We start from the raw sequence: 7,095 nt of genomic DNA on the forward strand, positions 1-7,095 counted from the left end.
TTTTCTTCTTCTTTTCTTTCCTTTTTCACCTCTCCCCCCTCCACCCGAGGATGTTAGCCTGCTACTTCCTATTTTAATTTACTGTAATTTCGGGTCGAATCCAAATACCAGCATTTGGGTCACAGCATGATTTTCTTGATATAGTGCCAGATAATATTCCTTGCCCTGCCTGAGCAATGTTCTTTTATTTACTTCCATGAGGTGCCTCTGTGGTGTGTAAAGTCGAACTTTTCTACCACTTTTTAAAAGGATTGCAATTCTCATAAAGAGAATTATGTGTTCTTTTCTGGGAATTCCTATGCTGCTGTGTTATCTGGGTAAAGCCCCACAGTGTGAATGAACCTGCAGTAGAACAAGGAAGAGGATGGTGTCCTGGGGAAGACTGCAAAGTTCCCTTCAGAGTTGCCTTTGGTATAGGAGAGTCAACCCTTTCAGCCAAAACATGGGCTGGCTCTACTTGGCACCCCCATTCCTGTGAGACAATTTCTCACTGCTCTGAAAGGAAAAGTACAGATGCAACTGTTTGTGTTTTTCCTGCTCTAGTAGCTCAGCCTCTGGAAGGCACAGCTCCAAAGCACAGGGCTTGCCTTGCTTGGAAGCAATTGTGTTCCTGCTGCCCCTTTCTCCTTGTCTATTCTTTGAGCTCATGTAGGGGAATTCTTCTGTCTCTCTGGTAGAAAACAAGGAGCATTTTACTTTTTGCAAGTAATAGTGACAATATTCTTGGCTTGGAAAGTCTTGGTTAGGAGCAGAGGCAGATATCCACCCCCATCCCTCACATTTGCAATAACAGGCAGAATCCATCACAGACCAAACTTAAAAAGCTTAAGTGAAGCTCACATCCTTTCATCCCTGCAGGACTGGAGAGAAACAGAGTCTGTTAGATTAGCAAACATTAACCTCTTGCATAGTTCTGGATGTAGGATTAATGTCTACTGAAGGGACAGCTGTGTGACCCTCACACATACACTAACTATACATTACGATTGTCACTCTATCGATCGGGAGAAGTTTGTGTGAAGAAGCACTCCCCACCAGGGAGCAAAACACTAGAGCTGGAAAAAGCCATTTGTGCTCAGTGAGGACACTCTTTAAAAAATTTGTTTCCCGTTTATGGAATCTGAAGTGCAGATGAGCTGAACTCTGCAGGCTACACCCCAAGGTTCTGCAGGATATGGACCACACACAACTCCCAGCTGTGACCCTGGGATCAGCTCATCTTTGGGCAAAACAGAGATCCATGCCAGCACTGGATTCGCACACAGCAGAGTGTGGCTGAGGCTGCCTACAGGAGGTTTTGGCTCCCCACAGGATTCTCACCGGCTGCACAGCATTAGCATATCTATTCCCACTTAGATAATTTGGAAGAGACTTGTTTGTCTCCAGTATTTTCCATCCTTACTCCTTTATCTATGAGAAAGAAGACACGTGGGTGAATAGTATGTTTTTCAAGCTTCCTTTCCAGTAAAATAGCAAAACTTTATGCTGTTAAAACACAGGTTGATTGTTTCCTAGGTTTTGCTGGATTAGGTACAAACACTGGGCTTAGCTCTGGTCACACCCTATTTTCATGTTAGTCTAACTGTTCTCATAGCACAAGAATGCCACAGATGTACCAGTAGGATCAATGCATTTTTGAAAGAAGACTTATTTTAGTTAGATAAATGAAAATAAATGCTTATTGTTGAAACCTGTTTATTAAACGCTAATGGTTTCTTGGAGTTAGATCCAGACAAATATTTGGATGTCAAATATTTCCAAACTTTCCAGCCCTTGATGCTAGAAAAAACAACAGCACAGCAAATAGAGGGAGCCTGTGTCTCGCAAGGACCCCCAAATGGGACACCAACCATCAGTCTGTTACTGGAGCTGGTCCCCCCCCGGGGCCTCCAGCCAGAGTGAGGTGTCTGCTGAAGGCAGATGGGTGAAGACAGAATGTGTGCTGAAACCCAAGCATGTTGTTAGGGCATGGGCTGAGAAGACTGCAGCTTGCAACAACCAAACCAAGAGCTCATTGAATCTTGAAGCCTTTATCTGGTGCTTGCAAGGGGAGGCTGATGTTGGGATCCCCAGTCATGCATCCATGTCCAGATGGATGTCATGATTATGGAGGTCAGAGACTGGAAAAAATGTGAGACTTCAGCAGCTAAGTTGGTCATGGTCTTGACTTGAGAATGTGCTGTGAGGCTAGTGGTCCAGAGGCTGCTTGGTGTGGTGGGGAGGCCTCGGCTTTTGTATGGCAAAGGATTGTGTCTAAAGCATGTGTCTGGCAGCAGTTTCCTGACCCAGAACCTCATAACAGATCTGTCTGGTTCTAGAAGCTATCCAACACGGAAGCCATCCAACACGGAAGATGCAGCAGGAGCCGCGATATCAGCCGTGGTACACAGACTGTTCTGTGGGAACTTGTCAAACTGTTAACTGGTCAAGAACTATCAGACAGGACTGTTTCCAAAGAAAATGCCAAATTGGCAGGAGAATGTTTCAGGGGAACATACCAATTTCATCAGCTCTTTAAGTAGGAGAGCACTGGAAGGCTGTGCAACAGCACTTCTGAAGTATTTTCCATCACTTCAAGTTCTCGTTAATGAAGAAGCAAGACACAAGCAAAAGACTTTGTTTTAAAAGTGAATCCTTCAGGCAGATGAAAACAATTCTAGCTGCACTTACTGATGCTTTCTGACACATAGTGAGAATCTTGAGCTTTGCCACTGCAGCGCTGAGAACTGGCATTCTAGAGAATGCAAATATTAGATGTGGTGGGCCCTAATCAACAGGTACAGGGAGAAACAGACCCCAGAGAAAGAAAAAAAGCAATCTGATGGGCACAGTGGGGAAGTGCCTTGCTAAGCCTGAACCCATCTCTTTATATACTTTGTATAATGCAATTACTAGGTGCGTGGCCCAACTTTTGGATAGCATTGAGAAGATCCTGTCTGAAAAGGTAAACACTCCTTCAGAGCTCTGGCCCAGTTTATTTTCCATGTATTCAGCAGCAGGGAGCAGCTTGTCTCGTTCTGAGATCTGTGTACTCGTCGCTGTACGTGTGGGCAGGCAGTGAGCTGCAGATCAGTGAGATTCTGGGGGGACCTCAGCCCTGGTGCTGCCATGCTGCCTCTGAGAGGCTAAGTTTGAACAGACAGCTGAAGAATTGGAAAACAGCTGGGGATGTGGACGCAGCCCCCCCAAAACAGACCCTTTTACTTCTTCAGAAATGTGTTATCTCTGCAGCAAATTTGATATTTTCATCAACGCAGACGAAGATAAGCAACAGCTGGTATGCTGTGGGTGTCTTGGAAGTCTGCTGAGGTTTAACTACAACTCTCCCAGAAATTTGTTTGTTTTTAATTCACCTAGAAATCTGAGGTTGCTTAATGCATGAAATGGCATTCAAGTGGTTAACGCTCACACACTCCTGAGCAATATTTAGAAAGGAAGTACGGTCTCTTGCCCACCCATTAACCTCTGTTATTATGAGGATTTTATACCAGCAGCAGTAAAATTCACCTCTCTGTTGTATGTGTTCTTATATTGAAGATCAAAGTCCTGTATTTTGCAAAAACATGGAAAGTATAGCACAATTAAGTCTATTTGTTTAGCTAGAGCTCAGCATTTAATGAATAACAAATTTCTGCTTGTCCACAAAGGATACACATGAACCTGCCAAATGAATGAATGTGCAAGGATTTCTTGTTTTAGGTTTTATAGTCATTACTGTACTGATACTTCATTTTTCCCAAGTGAGTAGAAAGTTAAAAGTATGTGGCTCGCTATATGAGTCTTCATAACTATAATCATAGGCAATGCATTAAAAATGGTGGGATTCTACAGAAATCCAGTGCTTTACATAGCTATGAAAATCAGCTGTGCCAGCCATTTGTTTCAATTTACACTATATTAAACCACGTTAAAAGAAACATGGATCTGTCTCTAAGCAGCTTTCTAGCTTTGTTGTACACCAGGATATCAGGAAGGCTGTCTATAGTAAACCACGCATGTGCTTTGTTAGAGACCTTGGCAGTGGGAGGAAGGTAGAAATCTCACCCTAAAAACTACTTCAGTTTCAGCATGACAGCCATAATGCTGCTGTTTTAGCTGGAGGCCAGAGCACAGTCCCTGCTGGATATCCTTTCCCACAGAGCTCAGCATGATCACAGAATCACAGAATTACAGGATGGCCTGGGTTGGAAGGGACCTCAAGGATCACATACCCCCATGCCACATGCAAGGCCACCAACCTCCGCATTTAATACTAGCCCAGGACCCCATCCAACCTGGCCTTGAACACCTCCAGAGACAGAGCATCCACAAGCTCTCTGGGCAGCCTGTTCCAGCACCTCCCACTCTCTCTGTAAAGAACTTTGCTGAGGAACTCTCATGGTCTCCCTTCAGCCAGTTGGAAAATCTTCTAGAAAATGCTGAAAATACTGTAGAATGGACTAAAGCTGTCTTTTCACTTTGAGCTTTTTATTTTTTGTGCATTCTAAGCCAACTTTCAAACTGAGAGTATGTTGTGTCCTGCCTGCAAGGGGGGAAGGGGGATTGTGACACAGTTAACAGGGAGAAATGACATTAAAAATTAACTGTGACTTTTCTCTATCAAAAATGACAATTTCATCTTCTGAGTAATAGTTTTTATTTTTTTTCATGAGGTTGGGTGATTTCCCCTAGCATCTGAAAGACAACAGCATTTCAGCATTTTACTATGCTTCTCATCACTTATCTCAGCCAAAGAACAAATACAATTATCCCACCAATTTTAGCATTTCACTTTTCAAGTTTCCTTTTACATCCACCAACACAGTGACACCTTGCCTGAACAAGGTATATTTCCACAGATTTCTGCTCAGAGTGCTGTGTTTTCACAGGCAGTAACAAATGACCCAGGCCATGAGTTTTGCAACTGGTTTCACTTCAGTTGTAGTTTACGTTTGACTCGATACTGTCCCTTTGAGATAACAGCAGTTTCACAGAAGGTGTAAAATGTGGGCAGATATCCTATGCGATCATTATAAACTAGCATGAGAATGCCTGTAACAGTAGGAGCAGTGGGTTGGCTGTGTTCCAGCTTGGCTAATGATATCCCGTTTTTCTAAATTCAGGTTTATTTGGAAGCGTGATCCAAAATTTCTCAAAATAGCTGTTCTGCTGTTACCGCTAGTCCCAGACTCTGCTAGTAGGTGAAGCTCTGTCCATGTCCCGTGCAATTCTGAATGAAGAAACAACTTCTGTTTGAAATGGTGTAGACCTCACATCAGGATCGCAGATAAACTGCCAGCAGAATGCGTGAAATCCTTCTGCCTAAAATACCACCAATGCAGTTGTAGAAATAAACTGTAAAATTAATTGTTACTTATTTTTCTTTCCTGTACATACTCGTTCACATAGCGTAAAAGAAAATGACACCAGTATAAATGTAAATCAAAGCAAGGGGCAAAAATATGGTCATTGACCTGCCCTGCTGATAGGGAAAATGTCATGAATAAAATCACACCATTGTCTGACTTGATTGTCAGGATGTCGAAACCATATACACAGTTATCAATAAATTGTATAGCGAACAATGAGTTAAAATGCAAATGCAAGAGAAATCTGCAAGTATGGGACTTTCTGTTTCATGCCAGCTACATTGTTTGGTAGTTATGTTTTGCAGAAAATCTGGAAAAAGAATCTAAATATTAAAAATGTGCACTTTTGCATATAATTAGCACATGTTAAGCTACAACTTCTGCACAATTTCATATTTAGAGTTGTGGTTTCTTGTTTCCAGATCTATCTAGAACTATCATCTGCCCATTTTTACCAGATTACTGATATAATACAGAGCTGGAGGTCATACCTTATCAGATGATCACACAACGTAAGACGATTCTCAGATACAGAAAGAGGGTGAAGCAGTTGTTCTTTAGCACAAATATGCTACGGGAATTATGTCACCTCCATAGTTATAAAACAGCTGAAGAAAATGTCCTGTAACAATGTGATACATGCTTGGATTGATTACCCCCAAAAATCTTTTCAAAAGGAAAAATGGGGGTGGTGGTGTGGGGCGCGGAGATAAAGACAGTTCCTATCCAAGCTTCACACCCTACAAGTTTAGTCTGTGGATAAAAGTCTCTCATTCAGTTGTTACATACAGTGGTCACTGCATTTGTGTATTCATTATACGCATTAGACAGTCAAATATATTCCTTCCAGTAAATATGAATAGTTTAATTTGTTCTGCTGAAAGAGAGACAACTATCAGAAATAGCAATAAAAGTCACATAACGAAATAAGAATACTAGAAAATCCGAGGATTTTAGTATGGTCCATTATTCATTCAATTCCTGGCAGCCTTTATGATTACAAATCACTTGATTGACTAACTAGACATTCTCAAAGTGAATTATGAATAAGGTTCATTTTTCCTGGTTGAGAGTTGGTACATGTTGTAACTCTTCCACTTTGTGATATATCAAGTTCTTGTAACAGTAATAAGAGATATAATCAACTCTTTATTTCAGGACAAATAAATTGCCTTTTCAAAAATGAAATGTGGTTGCTAACATTTTAACAGAGCGCAATGTAATTCCTGCCTGCTATTCTCAGAGTGCAATCTGCTGTGATGACATAGCCTTTGAGTGTTTGACTTTGCTGAAATTATTGTAAGGCTCTTGCACCCTCTGTCAGTGCACGATGACCTCCGCACGAGCTCGGGCTGTGGCTCAGAGCAGCAAGTGGTCCTTGTCCTAGCAGAAAACAAGCCACAGGCACCTTTGAAGCAGACCACAATTTGCCCTATTGTGCCTGGCTCTGATCTGGGCTTGGAAATGTGGACGAGTTTTAAAGCTGTTTAAGTTTACTTTGAAAAAAGTAAAATGAATCTCTTCTAAAGTGTGCTTGACCCTTGAATCCTTCTGCATGAAAAACTCCCCCAGGCTTTTGTGGAAATTATGCAAGTAGAATGACTGGCAGGCTGGGGTGGGAGTTATTTGTAGAACAAATGCACAATCAGATCCCAAACCCCACTAGAATAGGTTTAATGCAAGGTGCATTTCACCTTCAAATGGCTACCGGGAATCAAAATAAAAAATAAAATAAAATAAGACTAGA

The 7,095-nt window shown here is 41.8% G+C and overlaps 1 long non-coding RNA gene across 1 annotated transcript in view; it reads left to right on the top strand.

Moving 5' to 3' along the window:
* LOC104910798 overlaps positions 1–7,095 on the top strand; it is a 125,814-nt gene that overhangs the window by 60,483 nt on the left and 58,236 nt on the right. The gene's annotated exons all lie outside the window — the stretch shown is intronic.

Source organism: Meleagris gallopavo, chromosome 4 (assembly GCF_000146605.3).
Source record: "Meleagris gallopavo isolate NT-WF06-2002-E0010 breed Aviagen turkey brand Nicholas breeding stock chromosome 4, Turkey_5.1, whole genome shotgun sequence".
Classification (NCBI taxonomy): domain Eukaryota; kingdom Metazoa; phylum Chordata; class Aves; order Galliformes; family Phasianidae; genus Meleagris; species Meleagris gallopavo.